The sequence below is a fragment of the Oncorhynchus mykiss genome, chromosome 8 (genome assembly GCF_057628025.1).
Source record: "Oncorhynchus mykiss isolate SJ-2025 chromosome 8, ASM5762802v1, whole genome shotgun sequence".
Classification (NCBI taxonomy): Eukaryota; Metazoa; Chordata; class Actinopteri; order Salmoniformes; family Salmonidae; genus Oncorhynchus; species Oncorhynchus mykiss.
This window is the reverse complement of record NC_143029.1, coordinates 34118577-34141579: the sequence shown is the minus strand read 5'-3', so window position 1 is coordinate 34141579 and position 23003 is coordinate 34118577. Positions and strand designations below refer to the sequence as shown.

General features: G+C 43.7%; 1 pseudogene; it reads right to left on the bottom strand.

Annotated features, from left to right (window-relative positions):
* Positions 1–999: 999 nt before the first annotated feature.
* The window catches only part of LOC149981507 (uncharacterized), a 41707-nt pseudogene continuing 19703 nt past the window's right edge, over positions 1000–23003 (bottom strand).

Below are 23003 nucleotides of genomic sequence, written 5' to 3'. Positions count from 1 at the left end.
GCATTAATAGCTTTATTAGAGGTGATTCAAATCTTCTTACAATATAGCGACCATAGGTAATAGGAAATGGATGACTGTTTATGACAAATTCGTGTGTGTGTTTGTGTGAAATGATTTATCCATACAGCCAGTCTCAGTGTGGCTGCCATCTATAGATTAGCTGTTGGCGGAGAACGCATCTGGCGCTGTTAACAGTCACTGATCAACGATTGATTTCTCACACGTGACGATTGTGCTTATTGATGATCCTTTACACCTTTTTTAACTGGTCGGAGGGACTTTTCATCTGGCGAGGAGGTGGGTGTGGAGGCGGTGCTTGTTTGAACGTGATGCACGTCCATGGTCATTGATACATTCTGGTTCTTCCCGAGTGGTTACCTTGCCCTAAAACCTCTGGAAACCAAATGTGCTCGTAATGAAAGTGAACTCTGTTGTCTTACACTGTGCATATTTGTCATTGAGTGATGAGTTTTATGTTTTGGTGCGTTGGAACCCTCCCATCCTCATGTTTCTATCCTCAACGCGTTCTTCCTCAAGTCATGTGGTATTCATTTCACTTTACTCATCCAATCTCCCGATGAACTCTCTTGCCCGCTCCAGCGTGCGCGCACACACACACACACACACACACACACACACACACACACACACACACACACTATGTCTCTCTCGCTCTTTCTCCCTCCTGTGCTCTTCCCTGACTTGGGGCCAAGTGAAATGAGCCTCAACATGTAATACAATAAGTGTGATTTCTAAACCCCCACTAAGGGAACTGCTGACCCTTACAATGTGACAACCTTCCGGTACATTTATATTCACTGGTAGGCTTACAGTCAGTCAGTAGAATCACTGACACACTCCTCCTGACAAACCCCCCAAAAACTGAGTAAGGAAGAAGAAGAAGAACTGAGTTCAGAAGACAGACGTTTTTTCTCTCGTTTCTTTTCATATTCACAATCTCGGTGAGCCGCAGAGCCAGGCCATTTAATGGCAGAGTCATTACCTGATTTTTGGCCCTCCATTTTCTGAGCCACGTTTGGTGTTTTTGGGCCCTCCATTTTCTGAGCCACGTTTTGTGTTTTTGGGCCCTCCATTTTCTGAGCCATGTTTGGTGTTTTTGGGCCCTCCATTTTCTGAGCCACGTTTGGTGTTTTTGGGCCCTCCATTTTCTGAACCACGTTTGATGTTTTTGGGCCCTCCATTTTCTGAACCATGTTTGGTGTTTTTGGGCCCTCCATTTTCTGAACCACATTTGGTGTTTTTGGGCCCTCCATTTTCTGAACCATGTTTGGTATTTTTGGGCCCTCCATTTTCTGAACCATGTTTGGTGTTTTTGGGCCCTCCATTTTCTGAACCATGTTTGGTGTTTTTGGGCCCTCCATTTTCTGAACCATGTTTGGTGTTTTTGGGCCCTCCATTTTCTGAACCATGTTTGGTGTTTTTGGACCCTCCATTTTCTGAACCATGTTTGTTGTTTTTGGACCCTCCATTTTCTGAACCACGTTTGGTGTTTTTGGACCCTCCATTTTCTGAACCATGTTTGGTGTTTTTAGGCCCTCCATTTTCTGAACCACGTTTTGTGTTTTTGGGCCCTCCATTTTCTGAACCATGTTTGGTGTTTTTGGGCCCTCCATTTTCTGAATCATGTTTGGGGTTTTTGGGCCCTCCATTTTCTGAACCATGTTTGGTGTTTTTGGGCCCTCCATTTTCTGAACCACGTTTGGTGTTTTTGGGCCCTCCTGCGAAACATGACTCATCCTTAGCCTCCTGAGCCTGTTGGGGAGTTGCAGCGACGAGACAAGATTGAAATTGGTGAGAAAAATAAATAAATATAATAATAATAATAATAACACCCGCCCGCTTAACCCGGAAGCCAGCCGCACCAATGTGTAGGAGGAACTGTCGTTCAACTGACGACAGAGGTCAGCCTGCAGGCACCCGGCCCGCCACAAGGAGGCGCTAGAGCGCGATGAGCCAAGTAAAACTCTCCCGGCCAAACCCTCCCCTAACCTGGATGACCCTGGGCCAATTGTGCACCGCCCTATGGGACTCCCGATCCCGGCCGGTTGTGATACAGCCCGGGATCGAACCCGGGTCTGTAGTGACGCCTCAGACCGCTGCGCCACTCGGGAGGCCCCGCATCTTTTCATTACTATGCGATGGGTAGACTGGCCACATTGAGTGTCTTCACCTAAAATGTTTTTCCAGGTCACTGGGGTATCCGACGTTGCTCACTCAAGCACACATGCTTTCATGCTAAATTATCTTGTTCACAACATATGGTAGAGAGAGACCCGAGTGAGATATCACAATGGACCCCGAAGTTGTATCTTCATTCTGCGCTCCTATTTCTCTTCCCGATAGCTGGGAAGAAATGAAGTGTCAACCATCCAGGATGAATGATAGTCTGTCCCATTAGGTTCACGATGCCATGGCATCAACCTCCCACCTTATTCTAATGACTGCTGCTGGAACCATGTTATTGGTTGATCCCTAAACGGCGCACACCTCTCCGCGGCTCCCATTTTGCTTGGAGAAAAAAAAGCAACTCCTTGCAACATATGAATCTTGCACTTGGGTAAATGGTGGTGCTGACCTGACAGTATTGTGATTAGAAATAAATGGGAAATGCGATTCAACAGCCATGTGTATTATGGCACGCTAACGTTGTCCGTTACTCTGCTCTGACCTTTGACACCTTGATGTGAGACGTCTTTGTACGGTATATGTTTTGATCAAAACGTGCCTCGTCTTTCTCTCTGTGGGAAAAAAACCCACACACACAAAAAAAACATTGACTAACTTCAGTGTCTTAGTGGTTCATTTGAAGTTTCGCTGCTTGTCTCAACGTGTCTCTGGGAACTTTTACGAGCAGGGACAAAAGCAGCGCCGTCCTCAGCATATTTCCACGTGTCAAAACCTACCTTTCATCTTCAGTTGCGTGAGAGAGGCCCCAAGGACCATGTTTGACTAGAGCTGCCTCCCCGAACCATGGCGGTGGACAAATCCACTTAGTGCAATCTCCGACCGCGTCATCACTGTGGCTTCCCTCGCTGACTTCAAAAGGCACTCCTGAGAAGTGAAATGGTTGGGTAACGACACATCGGGGTTTATTTACACAACTCGCCATGTCGTCAAGTAAGTGCCCGAGACGCCTGGGTAGTCACTTCGTGGCACTAGGTAATATCATATGTATTACGTATACTGCGTATATGATTCAGAATTAGGTAGGTCCCTTGGGAGGAGTGTCTCGAGTAGAAAGTAGCTGCGTAGGTGTAGCCTATAACCTTTAGTCGTCATTTCATATTATTAAGATGGGGATGTTTCTACGTTTAAAGGTGAAGTACGAATTGCCAATGTCATCTCAGCCTTTTAATGAGAGGTTTAACCTCTCACGGACTGCATGCTCTAATCTGCCCCCCGGTGATACAGAGAGAGGCGGCGTGAGTCTGGGGAATAGACACCCGCTATAGTCCAGGGGGTGCATCTGATAGAGAGAACAACCTCTGAAATGGACCCTGCCACCCGCTACAATCCGACCAGCCTTCAGCCTGTGAGAGCTCGACTGACAAGCTCGTTGATGGAGGAGACATTTGTGTCCACAGCGCAGAGCACTGAGTATTTTGTTGCCGTGGATACGGTGGCAACTGTGCCGGAGAGTCTGGAGACATCCCCGTTCCTCTTGTTTGTGTTAAATGACCAGATAATTGAAAGTGAAATGAATCAACACATTTCTCTTATATTTCAGGAACGCATCCTTAGTACACTATCGTTTAAGGAAAGGAGTGGTTGACATCATAGAACTCATTTGAATATTGTCTGTGTCTAGAATATAAAAAAGAGAACACATTTCTCTATCACGTCACAACACAGGAGAGGCTAACAAGAGGATAACATTGCACACAATTTACAGTAAAAAGAGGAAACCAACAAGTATAAATGAGTCTAAAGTACAAATCCAGCCACAAGCTGAGTTCATTGATTTCAGATAACATTTACAAAGGCTATTTTCAAGTCGACCGATACATCTCCCAGTGCTCTGCTGTGCAGTATACACTCTGTCACCATAGGAGAACCCTTTTTAGTTCGAGGTAGAACTATTTTGGGTACCTTTTGGATTTTTACATGGAACTCAAATGGAATCTACCTGGAACCAAACGGGGTTCTTCAAAGGGTTCTCTCCTATGGGAACAGCCAAAGAACCCTTTTATGTTCTAGATAGTACCTTTTTTCTAAGTAGCCTTCTAACTACTAGGAATCACATACAGTCAGGCAATAAGACTTGATGACTGCAAGCAAGCAACATTGTCCGATTTTCTACCTCCACCTCTCTTTCTCCCTCCCTCTCTCGCTAGCTTCTCCCTCACTCTCCCTTCTTCTCTCTGAGCAGCTGTGGAAGCCTCAAAGAAACAGCCACGCTTTGAATAATCGAGGCAGGTTTTGTGGGAGTGTGTCAGAGTCAAGGTAACGGAGGTGCTGCCGCTACGGCTGCGCTCTCCTTCTCTTCTCACACCCACTCCACTCTCTCTTTTCATCCCTTTATCCCACCCACACGGAGGCAATTGCCTTGGCGCTTCCCTCTATGTTCTCCTCAGAGTCCAGACGGCACTGCAAACACCAGAGGACAGGAGGCTATAAGTGAGTGAGTAAGTCAGTAAGTAAGTAAGTAAGTCCTCAGCCTCAACCTGCCAGGCTGCAGCCCTCTAATAAGTTAGACAGGCTCAGGGGGATGCTTGTTATTTAATTAACAGCCAACAGCGTGGACTGGTGTTCGAGACTTTGTGTCAAAGTTTAGAGCCCTTTACCACATAGGTTTCTAAAGGGTTCTGCCTGGAACCAAAAAGGGTTCTACCTGGAACCAAAAAGGGTTCTCCTATGGGGATTGCCGAATAACCCTTCTGGAACCCTTTTTTTCTGATAGTTTGGAGGACAGCATCATGCATGGAGAGAGAGAGAGAAACAGAGAGAACGGGGTATAAGGACAGGGAGAGAGACAGGAAAAGAGAGGGAGAGAGAGAAAGGGAGAGCGAGAGAGAGAGGAGGAGCAGAGGTGAGACAGGGAGAGAGAGACAGGGAGAGAGAGAGACAGGGAGAGAGAGACAGGGAGAGAGAGAGACAGGGAGAGAGAGACAGGGAGAGAAGGGAAGGAACAGAGACAGGGAGAGAGATGGGGAAGGGAGGAAGAAGAGACGGGGAGAGGAAAAGAGAGTAGAGAGAAACGGTTAGAGAGAGACCCATTTGAGACCAGTCAGTGTGCTGCGCTCCAAGATGGTGATGAAAGTTTAATGAAGTTACACTGCAGCATGGTAATGTGAATTCTCCAGGGCCAGAGAGACAGAGAGAAGGGGATTGGTTGGAGTGGGCCCGGGGGGTACATTTTTCAACAATCACTCAACTGAAAGCAAGAGAAAAACCCACACATACAGTACCCTAGCCACGCAACAGACCAGGCCGTAATGATGCTTCGTTTCCAGGTAGCAGAGCCGTTGACCAAAGGTGCCATGTCTGATTTGTTCCCTTCCTGATAAGATGAAAGACTCTGCCAGTTTTTTGGATAAATAATTCACATTATTGTGGAGTAGGGGTGAGGAGAGGGCATTGTACGGTTAACCTCTGCTTTATTTCAGCTTATGTTACCCAACTGCAGTGCAGCTCTAAGTCTTAGTGTGGTAGAGGGTTGTGACTTACCTGTATAGTGTCATATATCAGACCAGGTTTGAATACCTATTCCAAATACTCGAGAGCATTTGACGTAGCGTGCCTGACATACAGAGTTTGCATTAGTTCTGTTGTGCCTGACAAGCTAAATCAAGCACACCTCAAAGGTGTTCTGAATATTTCAAACATGTATTCGACCCAGGTCTGGTCTGGTGTTTTAATGACAAAGTCGTCTGTGTCCATAGGGTTAAAGCTAGAGCCACCCCATCTCTGATAAATGAACCTCTCTCACAACATGTATCATTATGAATCTTTCTTGTCCCTTTTCAGAGGTGAAACAGCTAGCGGTACTGAGCTGGGGTTACTTATACCTCATCCTCTACTTTTGACTAGATCTTGCACCCTATTCCCTGTATAGTGCACTACTTATACGGCCCTTTCAAAGTAGTGCACTGCACTGTATACAGAATAGGCGGCCATTTTGGATACACCAAGTGCCGGGTCGCCTCTGCAGATTGAGCAGCCATTTTATTCCTCAACCAACCGCTCAGCTTTGTGTCCTCAAAGGTCAGGATTTGTTCTCAGTGCAGCTACCAGCTATCGATCCCTGCCTTCCTGCCTTCCTCCTTCCACCTCTTTCTCTCTCTTTCTGTCGCTCTCGCCCTGAGGCTCTTCTACAGTAAAATATTCCCACTCAGCTCGCAACTCAAGACAACCTAAAGAAATATAATCGCCTTGAAACTCGCCCTCTATTCTGATCTTCAGCCAAAGTCGGGCAACCGAACCGCACTCACTTCACAGGAATATTCTCGGAGGTACCCTTCGAAAAAGAAATGGCACCAGTCTCTAGTGAAAAGTCGAAGCTGAGCAAGCAAAGGCGTAGGGAACTGTCCAATAAATACCGTCTGAACTCTCTGTTTGTCCAATAGATATCTCTCTTTGAGCTTTTGCTGCAATAAGAGGATCAAGTATCTGGTTGACTCTGTAACCAAAGGAAGAGTGACTCAGCTGTATGAAGTTTCCACAACAAAGCCTTGGCTTGCAGTGCAGAACTCACTGCTTGGAATCTTCACCTGGAGGGAGGGAGGTGGTGTGCTGCATGGCATGTTACCCTAGCATGTTACCCATGGCATGTTACCCTAGCATGTTACCCTAGCATGTTACCCTAGCATGTTACCCTAGCATGTTACCCTAGCGATATGTCTCCACTGTCAATCCACTCAACACTTTATAGTATGACGATGACAGGATGGCCATTGCCATAGTTACACAAGATGTTGTGAATGATATTTGACAAGATTCGGGATTTGTGATTTATGATATAGGCTTAGTGCTATAGCTAGTTGTATAGTGATTATTATGAGCGTGCAGAAAGCTCATACTGAAGTCTGCTACAATATCAAACGTCTTTGTTGTACGAGTCAGATCTAACTTGTACTGCGTACAACATTAATCAACCTTTATGCTGAATGAAGACTATTTTATGCATAGCTAATCACTTATTTTGTATTCAGCATCATGTCACCGTAACGGCAATACTCACAATGTTGTATTTTCCATACCTGAATGATAATTGGTTAGCGAGAAGGTGAAAGCATTTAGATATACTTTTATACAGGTATCTCACCATCCCTACCAGCACAAATCCAGTCATAATGTTTAGTTTGTGATTGTTACTGTACAGTATTATTTCATTCTTCTCCAGATAGCTTCAGGCATCCGAGAGCGTTCAAGCAAGTGGAATATCGACTACCTCAGCGTGGCACATATAGGCACGCAGCGACCTCAGCACACTGAGATCAAGGAAAGAGCCATTGATTTCACACTCGGCCTTAATTTTCCCCTGAAATATCATGCTCTTCTAAGCAGTGTTCTTTGTGTCAAATCATTAGCAACCACGATGATCAGTTTATTCTGGGTGTAAACTGTGACGCTAATCCCATTGTCATTTTGTTTCTGTCAGATTGGTCATTTTTCATCCGGTTTGTGAGTGTTTGTATAATTTCTCTCCGTGTAAGGGAACGCCTCAGATTAATATTGGTTATTGTACCGACCAACACATGAAGAGCTGGCGAAACATCTGACATGTGATATAGCCAATGTGATAAAATTGTTTTGAACATGTTTTCTGTTATTGATGGAGTTCCTGTTTTTCATGGTTTCTGGATAAAGGCTGCATTATTTTCAAAGTTGAGGCAGTTTTCCACATACTTCTCAGACAGGCGACTAAATAGGCATCTAACAGAAATTCCTGGAACGCATTGCAAAATACATACGACATCATTGGGTCGTTTTAAACCCATTAATCAAATATACGTTATTTTCCTGAATATAAATAAAAATGAGTAACGATTGATTCCTTTCGTCTCATGCCGTTCATTAACGTTCAGGTTGACCACATGCAGAGCTAGTCAGACTGGAAACATACCAAGGGCTCTCGTTGCAATCAGGACCACTTAACTGATACTCTCAATTTATTTTGCTGCATTGCAGTATTCGTTCCCCCCAAACCCTATCCCTCGACGGGAGTGGGGAAGAATAATGCATGACTGTCCAACACAGACAAACCAGAAACACACACACACACACACCTCTCCATCTAATGACTGGCAATCATTTTGCAACATCCTCATCATGTATAAAGCCTTATAGGAAGCGCAGGAGAGACAGTTCCTCCCTGGTTCCATTAACTCTCTAGTCCAGAATACCGGCGCAATAACCATCCACTCATTAATAACGCTGATTACATTTCTCCTCCAATATTTCCCCTCACTGAAACGATCAGGAGGGATGATCCCCCATCTGAAGAAGATGAAAGTGAACAGACGGTTAGAGAGACGTCAATATTAACTCCAAGCTCATCCCATCTGATCTCCACCCTTCTTTTTTTTTTTTATCTCCGCAGCAATTAGTCAAAGGTTTCGCCCCCCAAAATGGCACCTATATTCCCTGTAGTGCACTGCTTTTTGCTAGTACCCATAAGGCTGTGGTCAAAAGTAGTGCACTAAATGGGAGGGTCCAAACCATGTCAATAGCCATGGTGGGAGATCGTTGACCCGGGAAGTGTGGCCTGGCCAGGGTCAGAGGAGTGATAATCCCTCCCAGAGGATATATAGAATGTATTTAGACTAATAATACAGTTGTGATAACAGCTTGGCCCAGAGAAAGGGGGAGGTACCTTATGACACAACATAAAGGTAGTCCGTTCCAAACATTTCTGTAACCTTGATAAAGATGAGCAAAAAAAGACTGCATAAAATACGTCACCCGAAAACATGTGCTATATTGCACGACGTATATATAAGTAATTGACGACGTATATTATTTTATACCAGTACAATTGCTCAGAGAAATAGATTTTGTGATAACAAGTAACACCCCCCCCTCAAAATTCAGAATAACAGTAGAGAGAATGATTTATTTCAGATTTGATTTCTTTCAAAACATTCCCAGTGGGTCAGAAGTTTACATACACTCAATTAGTATTTGGTAGCATTGCCTTTAAATTGTCAAAAGTTACAGGTAGCCTTCCACAAGTGTCCCAAATTCACATTCTTCACATAGTAGGGGTTCCCTAACGGAAATATGCAGATGCATACACTAGGATATCGCTAGCGCGTGCTTGGCTCTGCACCCAAGCTTCCCACAATAAGTTGGTGAATTTGGCCAGCGAAGAGCCCAGATCTCAGTTCCATTGAGCAGGTCTGGGACCTGGTGAGGGCTAGGGCCATCCCCCCCAGAAATATTCTGGAACTTGCATGTGCCTTGGTGGAAGAGTGGGGTTACATCTCACAGCAAGAACTGGCAAATCTGGTGCAGTCCATGAGGAGGAGATGCACTGCAGTACTTAATGCAGCTGGTGGCCACACCAGATACTGGCTGTTGCTTTTGATTTTACCCCCCCCCCCCCTTTGTTCAGGGACACATTATTCCATTCCTGTTAGTCACATGTCTGTGGAACATGTTCAGTTTATGTCTCAGTTGTTGAATCTTGGTAAGTTCATACAAATATTTACACATGTTAAGTTTGCTGAAAATAAACGCAGTTGAGAGTGAGAGGACGTTTCTTTTTGAGTTTATGTACATATTCTCATTCATCCCTTTACATTTGTGTGTATAAGGTAGATGTTGTGAATTTGTTAGATTACTTGTTAGATATTACTGCATTGTTGGAACTAGAAGCACAAGCATTTCGTTACACTCGCATTAACATCTGCTAACCATGTGTATGTGACCAATAAAATGTGATATATCACAAACCCCGGAGATGCCTTATTGCTATTATCAATCAAATGTATTTATAGAGCCCTTCTTACATCAGCTGATGTCACAAAGTGCTGTACAGAAACCCAGCCTAAAACCCCAAACAGCAAGCAATGCAGGTGTAGAAGCACAGTGGCTAGGAAAAACTACCTAGAAAGGCAGGAACCTAGCAAGAAACCGAGAGAGGTTCCAGGCTATGAGGGGTGGCCAGTCCTCTTCTGGCTGTGCCAGGTGGAGATTATAGCAGAACATTGCCAAGATGTTCAAATGTTCCTAGATAACCAGCAGGGTAAGATAATAATAATCACAGTGGTTGTAGACGGTGCAACAGGTCAGCACCGCAGGAGTAAATGTCAATTGGCTTTTCATAGCCGATCATTCAGAGTATCTCTACCGCACCTGCTGTCTCTAGAGAGTTAAAAACCGCAAGTCTTAGACAAGGTAGCATGCCCGGCGAACAGGTCAGGGTTCCATAGCCGCAGGCAGAACAGTTGAAACTGGAGCAGCAGCACGGCCAGGTGGACTGGGGACAGCAAGGAGAGAGAGAGAGAGAGAGAGAGAGAGAGAGAGAGAGAGAGAGAGAGAGAGAGAGAGAGAAAAGGAGACAGAAAAAGAGAGAGAATTAGAGAGAGCATACTTAAATTCACACAGGATAAGACAGGAGAAATACTCCAGATATAACAGACTGACCCTAGCCCCCTGACACAAACTATTGCAGCATAAACACTGGAGGCTGAGACAGGAGGGGTTGGGAGACAATGTGGCCCCGTCCAACGATACCCCCGGACAGGGCCAAACAGGCAGGATATAACCCCACCCACTTTGCCAAAGCACAACTCCCACACCACTAGAGAGATATCGTCAACTACCAACTTACTATCCTGAGACAAGGCCGAGTATAGCCCACAAAGATCTCCCCACTGCACAAACCAGAAGCGGGGCGCCAATCTGGACAGGAAGATCACGTCAGTAACTCAACCCACTCAAGTGACGCACCCCTCCTAGGGACGGCATGGAAGAGCACCAGTAAGCCAGTGACTCAGCCCCCGTAATAGTGTTTGAGGCAGAGAATCCCAGTGGAGAGAGGGGAACCGGCCAGTCAGAGAAAAGCAACAGTGGTTCGTTGCTCCAGTGCCTTTCCGTTCACCTTCCCACTCCTGGGCCAGACTACACTCAATCATATGACCCACTGAAGAGATGAGTCTTCAGTAAAGACTTAAAGGTTGAGACCGAGTTTGCGTCTCTGACATGGGTAGGCAGACCGTTCCATAAAAATGGAGCTCTATAGGAGAAAGCCCTGCCTCCAGCTGATTGCTTAGAAATTCGAGGGACAATTAGGAGGCCTGCATCTTGTGACCGTAGCGTACGTGTAGGTATGTACGGCAGGACCAAATCAGAGAGATAGGTAGGAGCAAGCCAATGTAATGCTTTGTAGGTTAGCAGTAAAACCTTGAAATCAGCCCTTGCTTTGACAGGAAGCAAGTGTAGGGAGGCTAGCACTGGAGTAATATGATAAAATGTTTGGTTCTAGTCAGGATTCTAGCAGCCGTATTTAGCACTAACTGAAGTTTATTTAGTGCTTTATCCGGGTAGCCGGAAAGTAGAGCATTGCAGTAGTCTAACCTAGAAGTGACAAAAGCATGGATGAATTTTTCTGCATCATTTTTGGACAGAAAGTTTCTGATTTTTGCAATGTTACGTAGATGGAAAAAAGCTGTCCTTGAAATGGTCTTGATATGTTCTTCAAAAGAAAGATCAGGGTCCAGAGTAACGCCGAGGTCCTTCACAGTTTTATTTGAGACGACTGAACAACCATTAAGATTAATTGTCAGATTCAACAGAAGATCTCTTTGTTTCTTGGGACCTAGAACAAGCATCTCTGTTTTGTCCGAGTTTAAAAGTAGAAAGTTTGCAGCCATCCACTTCCTTATGTCTGAAACACATGCTTCTAGCAAGGGCAATTTTGGGGCTTCACCATGTTTCATTGAAATATACAGCTGTGTGTCATCCGCATAGCAGTGAAAGTTAACATTATGTTTTCGAATAACATCCCCAAGAGGTAAAATATATAGTGAAAACAATAGTGGTCCTAAAACGGAACCTTGAGGAACACCGAAATTTACAGTTGATTTTGTCAGAGGACAAACCATTCACAGAGACAAACTGATATCTTTCCAACAGATAAGATCTAAACCAGGCCAGAACTTGTCCGTGTAGTCTAATTTGGGTTTCCAATCACTCCAAAAGAATGTGGTGATCGATGGTATCAAAAGCAGCACTAAGGTCTAGGAGCACGAGGACAGATGCAGAGCCTCGGACCGATGCCATTATAATGTAATTTACCACCTTCACAAGTGCAGTCTCAGTGCTATGATGGGGTCTAAAACCAAACTGAAGCATTTCGTATACATTGTTAGTCTTCAGGAAGGCAGTGAGTTGCTGCGCAACAGCCTTTTCTAAAATTTTTGAGAGGAATGGAAGATTCGATATAGGCCGATAGTTTTTTATATTTTCTGGGTCAAGGTTTGGCTTTTTCAAGAGAGGCTTTATTACTGCCACTTTTAGTGAGTTTGGTACACATCCGGTGGATAGAGAGCAGTTTATTATGTTCAACATAGGAGGGCCAAGCACAGGAAGCAGCTCTTTCAGTAGTTTAATTGGAATAGGGTCCAGTATGCAGCTTGAAGGTTTAGAGGCCATGATTATTTTCATCATTGTGTCAAGAGATATAGTACTAAAACACTTGAGCGTCTCTCTTGATCCTAGGTCCTCGCAGAGTTGTGCAGACTCAGGACAACCAAGCTTTGAAGGAATACGCAGATTTAAAGAGGAGTCCGTAATTTGCTTTCTAATAATCATAATCTTTTCCTCAAAGAAGTTCATGAATTTATCACTGCTAAAGTGAAAGTCATCCTCTCTTGGGGAATGCTTCTTTTTAGTTAGCTTTGCGACAGTATCAAAAAGGAATTTCGGATTGTTCTTATTTTCCTCAATTAGGTTAGAAAAATAGGATGATCGAGCAGCAGTAAGGGCCCTTCGGTACTGCACGGTACTGTCTTTCCAAGCTAGTCGGAAGACTTCCAGTTTGGTGTGGCGCCATTTCCGTTCCAATTTTCTGGAAGCTTGCTTCAGAGCTCGGGTATTTTCTGTGTACCAGGGAGCTAGTTTCTTATGAGAAATGTTTTTAGTTTTTAGGAGTGCAACTGCATCTAGGGTAATGCGCAAGGTTAAATTGAGTTCCTCAGTTAAGTGGTTAACTGATTTTTGTCCTCTGGCGTCCTTGGGTAGACAGAGGGAATCTGGAAGGACATCAAGGAATCTTTGTGTTGTCTGTGAATTTATAGCACGACTTTTGATGGTCCTTGGTTGGGGTCTGAGCAGATTATTTGTTGCAATTGCAAACGTTTTTAAAATGGTGTTCCGATAGTCCAGGATTATGAGAAAAAACATTAAGATCCACAACATTTATTCCATGGGACAAAACTAGGTCCAGAGTATGACTGTGACAGTGAGTAGGTCCAGAGACATGTTGGACAAAACCCACTGAGTCGATGATGGCTCCGAAAGCCTTTTGGAGTGGGTCTGTGGACTTTTCCATGTGAATATTAAAGTCACCAAAGATTAGAATATTATCTGCTAAGACTACAAGGTCCGATAGGAATTCAGGGAACTCAGTGAGGAATGCTGTATATGGCCCAGGAGGCCTGTAAACAGTAGCTATAAAAAGTGATTGAGTAGGCTGCATAGATTTCATGACTAGAAGCTCAAAAGACGAAAACGTCATTTTTCTTTTTGAAAATTGAAATTTGCTATCGTAAATTTTAGCAACACCTCCGCCTTTGCGGGATGCACGGGGGATATGGTCACTAGTGTAGCCAGGAGGTGAGGCCTCATTTAACACAGTAAATTCATCAGGCTTAAGCCATGTTTCAGTCAGGCCAATCACATCAAGATTATGATCAGTGATTAATTCATTGACTATAATTGCCTTTGAAGTAAGGGATCTAACATTAAGTAGCCCTATTTTGAGATGTGAGGTATCATGATCTCTTTCAATAATGACAGGAATGGAGGTGGTCTTTATCCTAGTGAGATTGCTAAGGCGAACACCGCCATGTTTAGTTTTGCCCAACCTAGGTCGAGGCACAGACACGGTCTCAATGGTGATAGCTGAGCTGACTACACTGACTGTGCTAGTGGCAGACTCCACTATGCTGGCAGGCTGGCTAACAGCCTGCTGCCTGGCCTGCACCCTATTTCATTGTGGAGCTAGAGGAGTTAGAGCCCTGTCTATGTTGGTAGATAAAATGAGAGCACCCCTCCAGCTAGGATGGCAGTAAGGTTAGCAGTAAAACCTTGAAATCAGCCATAGCCTTAACAGGAAGCCAGGGTATAGAGACTAGCACTGGAGTAATATAATCAAGGATTTTTTGGTTCTAGTCAAGATTCTAGCAGCCTTGTTTAGCACTAGCTGAAGTTTATTTAGTGCTTCATCCAGAGAGTCGGAAAGTAGAGCATTGCAGTAGTCTAATCTAGAAGTGACAAAAGCATGGAAACATTTTTCTGCATCATTTTTGGACTGAAAGTTTCTGATTTTTGCAATGTTATGTAGATGGAAAAAAGCTGTCCTTGAAACAGTCTTGATATTGTTATGAGAATTATGTTCTCAAATGTTCATAAACCAATTCAATTAAACTACTCAGTCTGATAATCAGGATTTGTAAGATACTGATTGAAGTGAAACAGATGGAGGCCCAGCTAAAATAGTCAATAAGGTTTATTCACGAGAGAGCCGGTTAGTTGTACAAAACCATTCATTTTATACTGGCTTCTTACGCACATACCTTCACACACTAACATTAGGGATCCTAAGCACACACTTCCACACACAACCATTAGGTATCCTACGCACACACTGTCCTACTAGATTAGGGGTGGCCGTGGGAATCACTCCCCGTCCTCCCTCAAGATAGGGAGACCGTGGGAAGTACGTCCCATCCTTTCCAACAATCTCTCAGGGGCCCCTAGCCAGGTTGGAGCCGAATTCTGCTCAGACAGTCTGTTTTTAAGACACTATAAAGACATAAACATTAGCTATATTGTTTTACCCTAATTCTGACTAGAACTACACATTTAAATAAACAAAAAATAGTAAATAATACAGTAGAACAAAAGAAAACAAAAATTCTATATACAGTGAGTGCAAATGAGGTAAGTTAAGGAAATAAATAGGCCATGGTGGCAAAGTAATTACAATATAGCAATTAAACACTGGAATGGTAGATCGGCAGAAGATGAATGTGCAGGTAGAGATACTGGGGTGCAAAGGAGCAAAATAAATAAATAAATACCAGTATGGGGATGAGGTAGGTAGATAGATGGGCTGTTTACAGATGGGCTATGTACAGGTGCAGTGATCTGTAAGCTGCTCTGACAGCTGGTGCTTAAAGCTAGTGAGGGAGATGTGAGTCTCCAGCTTCAGAGATTTTTGCAATTCGTTCCAGTCATGGGCAGCAGAGAACTGGAAGGAAGGATGACCAAAGGAGGAATTGGTTTTGGGGGTGACCAGTGAGATATACCTGCTGGAGCTTGTGCTAAGAGTGGGTGCTGCTATGGTGACCAGTGAGCTGAGATAAGGTGGGGCTTTACCTAGCAGAGACTTGTAGATAACCTGTAGCCAGTGGATTTGGCGACGAGTATGAAGCGAGGGCCAACCAACGAGACCGTACAGGTCGCAATGGTGGGTAGTGTATGGGGCTTTGGTGACAAAACGGATGGCACTGTGATAGACTGCATCCATTGTTGAGTAGAGTGTTGGAGGCTATTTTATAGATGACATCACCGAAGTCGAGGATCGGTAGGATGGTCAGTTTTACGAGGGTATGTTTGGCAGCATGAGTGAAGGATGCTTTGTTGCGATATAGGACGCCGATTCTAGATTTAATTTTGGATTGGAGATGCTTAATGTGAGTCTGGAAGGAGAGTTTACAGTCTAACCAGACACCCAGGTATTTGTAGTTGTCCACGTATTTTAAGGTTTACTTGCGTAAAACTAGTTTTACTTGCGTTTAAGAGCAGTTGGAGGCAACGGAAGGAGAGTTGTATGGCATTGAAGCTCGTCTGCAGGTTAGTTAACACAGTGTCCAAGGAGGGGCCAGAAGTATACAGAATGGTGTCTTCTGCGTAGTGGTGGATCAGAGAATCACCAGCAGCAAGAGCAACATCATTGATGTATACAGAAAAGAGAGTCGGCCCGAGAATTGAACCCTGTGGCACACCCATAGAGACTGTCAGAGGTCCGGACAACAGTCCCTCCGATTTGACACAAAGAACTCTATCAGAGAAGTAGTTGGTAAACCAGGCGAGGCAATCATTTGAGAAACCAAGGCTGTCGAGTCTGCCAATAAGAATGTTGTGATTGACAGAGTCGAAAGCCTTGGTCAGGTCGATGAATACGGCTGCACAGTAATGTCTCTTATCGATGGCGGTTGTGATGTCGTTTAGAAACTTGAGCATGGCTGAGGTGCACTCATGACCAGCTCTGAAACCAGATTGCATAGTGGAGAAGGTATGGTGGGATTCGAAATGGACAGTAATCTGTTTGTTAACTTGGCTTTCGAAGACCTTAGAAAGACAGGGTACGATAGATATAGGTCTGTAGCAGTTTGGGTCTAGAGTGTCACACCCTTTGAAGAGGGGGATGACCGCGGCTGCTTTTCAATCTTTGGGAATTTCAGACGATACAAAAGAGAGGTTGAACAGGCTAGTAATAGGGGTTGCAACAATTTCAGCAGATAATTTTAGAAGGAGAGGGTCCAGATTGTCTAGCCCGGCTGATTTGTAGGGGTCCAGATTTTGCAGCTCTTTCAGAACATCAGTTATCTGGATTTGGATAAAGGGAAAATGGTGGGGGCTTTGGCAGGTTGCTGTGAAGGGTGCCGGGCAGTTGACCGGGGTAGAGGTAGCCAAGTGGAAAAAATGGCCAGCCATAGAGAAATGCTTATTGAAATTCTCAATTATGGTGGATTTATCGGTGGTGACAGTGTTTCCTAGCCTCAGAGCAGTAGGAGGAGGTGCTCTTATTCTCCATGGACTTTGCAGTGTCCCAGAACTTTTTTGAGTTAGTACTACAGGATGCACATTTCTGTTTGAAAAAGCTTGCCTTAGCTTTTCTAACTGCCTGTGTATATTTGTTCCTATATTTGTTCCCTGAAAAGTTGCATATCACGGGGGCTATTCGATGCTAATGCAGAACGCCACAGGATGTTTTTGTGCTGGTCAAGGACTGACAGGTCTGGAGTGAACCAAGGACTAAATCTATTCCTAGTTCTGAATTTTTTGAGAGGGGCATGCTTATTTAAGATGGTGAGGAAGGCACTTTTAAAGAATAGCCAGGCATCATCTACTGACGGGATGAGGTCAATGTCATTCCAGGATACCCCGGCCAGGTCAAACGCTCCCAGACTGAAGTGTTTCGTATACATTGTTTGTCTTCAGGAAGCAGTGAATTGCTGCTCAAAAGCTATTTCATTTTTCTTTTGAGAAGAATGGGAGATTCGATATAGGCCGATAGTTTTTTATATTTTCTGGGTCAAGGTTTGGCTTTTTCAAGAGAGGCTTTATTACTGTCACTTTTAGTGAGTTTGGTACACATCTGGTGGATAGGGAGCAGTTTATTATGTTACTAATGTAATAAGAGCAGTAAAAATAAGTGTTTTGTCATACCCGTGGCATACAGTCTGATATACCACAGCTGTCAGCCAATCAGAATTCAGTTTAAAACCACCCAGTTTAAAGTTAAGCAATAAGGCCCGAGGGGGTGTGGTATATGGCCAATATACCACGGCTAAGGGCTGTTCTTATGCACGATGCAACGTAGAGTGCCTGGACACATATATTGTCCATCACAAACCCCCGAGGTGCCTTATTGCTATTATAAACTGGTTACCAACGTAATTAGAGCAGTAAACATGTATATTTTGTCTTACCCATGGTATACGGTCTGATATGCCACGGCTGTCAGTCAATCAGCATTCAGGGCTCAAACCGCCCAGTTTAAAATGAAAGTAATACCAAAGATTTGTATAACTAAACCAAGATAGACTACAGCTTGTTGTTTACAATGGGAACAGATGAGTCATAGTGGGCAGAACAAGCGAGGAGGTGGGCAGAGCCAAGCACTACAAGCACTACAAGCATATTTCCGTTAGGGAACGCCTACTATGTGAAGTGCGTGTATTTGTGCAATAACTACATTTGCCTTTGCACTCCTTCTAAGCAGTGCGATTTAAAAAAAAACTTTTGCAAAAGGGTTAAGTCGACAAAGCTTAGTCCACTCTGTTCATAACATATTCTAGATTTGGGAACAGAGAACTGCATTGAAATCAAATGTTTAATCAATGAGAAAATTTGCAGAATGTTGGCCAAAATCCATCTCGTTCCATCTTCCCCCACTGCCCACCTGTGGACTTTCTCTCACTGCCATATTTGGTTGTGAATGGAAATGCCAACCGGATGCTTCAGATTTATACATCCAGTGAAATACCTGTCTAATTGTTCTATCTGTGGTTATACCATGGCATTGTTGAATACTTGTTTCTGATTGGCTTGAAGGGCGTTGTGCTGGATTTTTTTAAATGTTTGTGCTTTTCAAATAACTTATTTCTGTGTTCTATTCATGTGCTTTTCTATTAATGTGTTCATGCAAGTGACTGACTGAATGATTCCTCACTATCAGTAGGTAGTACGCCCAGACCATTGTTTTGAGAACGAAAGATATCTCAGTTTCAAGGTCTCAGTTTAGAGGGAAGAAACCTCGTGAGCTATTGGTCTGTCACATGTTATGAACCAGTATTGGTCGGGTCACAGGAATGAAAATGAATGAATTAATTATGCTAAATCATGCAGTTGGTTGGAACCTCTCCAGCACCCTGATAATAAAAGATGATTCATTTAAGATTACCTTCGAGTGTCCCTGGTGGTAATTGCCACGACATGGGAAGGAATTTCCACAATAGCATTCTAGAGCATGCATTATTTCTCTATAACGCATGGTATATCAGCACGTTAGAATTCAATGGCTGTCGTTCATCTTATATATTCTATTTTTTAGCTGCTTTAGAAAGCAAAAGTCGACTGAAAACATTATTGGCACGGTTGAATTCCATGTTCATAGTAGCAAGCTTTGACGGATGGTTTGGTTAGCTAAATTAGCGAGTATGTTTTTTTGGTTACCAAGGCAACTACTGTAGATATTCTAGTAAATTTGCTAGCTACTTCAGTGGATGTTGAACACATTTCAACCTGCAAATGAACAGATTTCTAAATTATAGACATGGTATAAAAAGGGATAATAATCAACTTGGGACTCTGTGTTCTTTGGAAAATAAATAATGCAACTCGGTGGAAGGTTATTTCCAGGTTATTGCTAGCACGTCGTGGAACACACCTTTTTACGTCATTCATTATTTTCCATAGAACACATAGCCCCTCTTCGACTATCCATTAGGTTTTACCCATATTTTTTTGTGTGTGTGTTCGGGGGTGGAATTATTACTTGTTAAACATTTTTTGGAGCATACACTATAGCTCAGTATTAGTATGATTTAATTTATACAGACTTTTTTTGCTCATGATTATCAATAATGAATCATTTTTGACCTGACTGTGTGTAGACAAGGTATAGATAGACATTTGTTCATCTTGTAATCATTTGCTGCATTATTCCACTCAAGAAAATAACTTATTTGAAAATATTCAATGGTTAAAAAAATAATAATACTATAGCCAAATACATAATAATGACCATATTTGATTTCACTGAATTTCTGAATATGCAAGGGAGATCTATAGAAAATCCACTTTAATCAAAGTAAAGGAAATAGCCAAATGAATGTTGCAAAGTATTCCCTGAGCTTCACCACAGTCTGCAGAAAAAGGAGGGTCCATTTACACCACGTACAGCAGCATTCAATATAAATCAAAAGCAGACAGAGAGACAGAGATTTATCTGAGGCAATTAAAGCAGAGAAACACTGAGATAGATAATATAAGACTGAGTCCATGTCCCAAATTACACCCTATTCCCTAAGTAGTGCATTACTTTTGACCAGGGCCCTGGTCAAAAGTAGTGCACTATATAGGGAATAGGGAGGGTGCCAGTTGGAACGTAGAGTGTGGCGTTTTAAACCTGGCCCCACCATCGCTTAAGCGGCTGTACAATTCTGTCACCAACTAAGAATTAAGGGGATGGATGACTTGATGGGTCCTAGCATTGCTTATTACAATCCCATCAAAAACAAAGTGTGATTAAGTGATACAAACAAGCACTAACAAATCAAATCAAAGTTTATTTGTCACGTGCGCCGAATACAACAGGTTCACCTTACAGTGAAATGCTTACTTACAGGCTCTAACCTTGGCGGGTGATGGGACACAATGCAGATAGCCCGGTTAGCCAATGTGTGGGAGCACTGGTTGGTCGGGCCAATTTAGGTAGTATGTACATGAATGTATAGTTAAAGTGACTATGCATATAAGATAAACAGAGAGTAGCAGCAGCGTAAAAGAGGGGTGGGGGGGGGGGGGGGGGTCTTCCTCTGACACCGCCTGGTGTAGAGATATTGGATGGCAGGCAGCCAATGATGTACTGGGCCGTTCGCACTACCCTCTGAAGTTCCTTGCGGTCGGAGGCCAAGCAATTGCCGAACCTTTTGAGGATCTCAGGACCCATGCCAAATCTTTTGAGTTTCCTGATGGGGAATAGGCTTTGTCGTGCCCTCTTCACGTCTGTCTTGGTGTGTTTCGACCAACCTAGTTTGTTGTTGATGTGGACACCAAGGAATTTGAAGCTCTCAACCAGCCCCGTCGATGAGAATGGGGACGTGCTCGGTGCTCCTTTTCCTGTAGTCCACAATCATCTCCTTAGTCTTGGTTATGTCGAGGGAAACGTTGTTATTCTGGCACCACCCGGCCGGGTCTCTGACCTCCTCCCTATAGGCTGTCTCGTCATTGTCGGTGATCAGGCCTACCACTGTTGTGTCGTTAGCAAACTTAATGCTGGTGTTGGAGTCGTGGGTGAACAGGGAGTACAGGAGGGGACAGAGCACGCACCCCTGGGGAGCTCCAGTGTTGAGGATCAGCGTGGCAGATGTGTTGCTACCTACCCTCACCACCTGGGGTGGCCTGTCAGGAAGTCCAGGATCCAGTTTCAGAGGGAGGTGTTTAGTCCCAGGGTCCGTAGCTTGGTGATGAGCTTTGAGGGTACTATGGTGTTGAACGCTGAGCTGTAGTCAATGAACAGCATAGGTGTTCCTTTTGTCCCGGTGGGAAAGGGCAGTGTGGAGTGCAATAGAGATTGCATCATCTGTGGATCTGCTGGGGCGGTATGCAAATTAGAGTGGGTCTAGGGTTTCTGGGATAATGGTGTTGATGTGAGCCATTACCAGCCTTTCAAACAACAGTTTACATGGTGTGGCTGTTTGTTTATACCCAAAACAAAAGGACGTTACCATTTATAACCCTTCATATGGTGTTTATTTGTTTACTTTCAAGACAACACAATGCAGTCTAACAGGCTAAAACAAAATGATGAAATCCCCAATGAGCAGCACCAATGAGCAGCATCACCCCGACAGCAGGCTGAGTGGCACCCTGAAGATGAATGGTGGTATCAGGGGTTTGTGTGGAATGTGAATTAGTATCTAGAGTCTTAGATCAATATACTATACACAAACTCACTGACAGCAACCTTCCTCTGGCCTATTAAGCAGCACTGAAATGAATATAGCTAATAAAGTTTAGTTTGTTTCATCCTAGCCATTATATCTGCTCAGAGATCCCTATCAAACATACAGTATGAAATAGAGATGATATGATTTGCAAATCAAATGATCATATTGATTTGGCTCAATAATCCAAAACTGACATTTACACTATGACATTTACTAGATTTCTACCATAGAACCGCCATGAACTCAGAGATTAGTTCCCCTGACGCAATCAAAATGCCCAGAATGTCAGATAACTGTCACACCTAAAACAGCCTGAATGCCCTGAAAATGCTTGAAGATTGAAAAATGGCTTGACTTGAATCTCAAGGTGTATCTCTCTCATTTGCCAAATAACAATGGGCAAAATGTAGCTATGCATGAACCACTGTATTCCTGGTTAAGAAACAGAGTGAGGAAGCACAAAAGAGAAGGAAATAACATAAGGCAATATTAAAGGGATACTACAAGATTCTGGCAACTGTGACTGGAAGTCTACAGGTATGCTAGTGTATGCTCCTGTACCTGTGGACTTCCAGTCATTGCGCTAACGCTAGTTAGCATTGGCTCGCGAAACTACCTCAAAATTCCTTCATACTGGTTCCAGAGTCATAAAAATGCTATCTACCAGTTCATCTCTCTGGGTAAGTAGAATCTTACAGTAACCCTTTAACCTAAAAATGATTCATTCAGAGTTGAATTAAGGTATTTTATTTTGAAGGACTTCATGGGATTTTGTCCAATATTATTCTGTGTGTTCCGTAACTGTAATCTGCCAGCCAAATAGCTAACTACTAGGGCCTAACCCTAATGTGGCCGGCTACTTAATTGAGTTTATCAAATTGGGGTGCATCGATTTGGTAGGGAAAACATTTTCCAGGGGGCGTTGCCCCCACACTGGCTGGCAACTTTTTTCATTATGCGGGCTACTTTGCATGATATCCTAGGGTGACCAGATGTCCCCGTTTTTTCGGGGACAGTTCCCGTTTTTGGTGGCCTGTCCCCGGCTGGAGCTGTCCCCGGAAATGTCCTGTGTTAAAAACAGACCGCAAAGTGAAATATTTTACTTGGCAAGAAAGACCGGGTAGCAGAGCCTACCGGTTGACGTCTCAATCGCATTGTGCTTGTTTTGTCCAGCAGAGGGTGCTGCTCGCTATAGCAGCTTCATTCACTCTTCTTCTTCTACTAACTACTTGCTCAAGATAGTTTTAGAGAAAACTGCTGTGGAAAACTCGGCCAGAAGCTAGCAAGTGTCAAATGAATCCACAACATCACCACAAACGTCTTTTCAAGCCAGGTAAGTTACACTCGTTT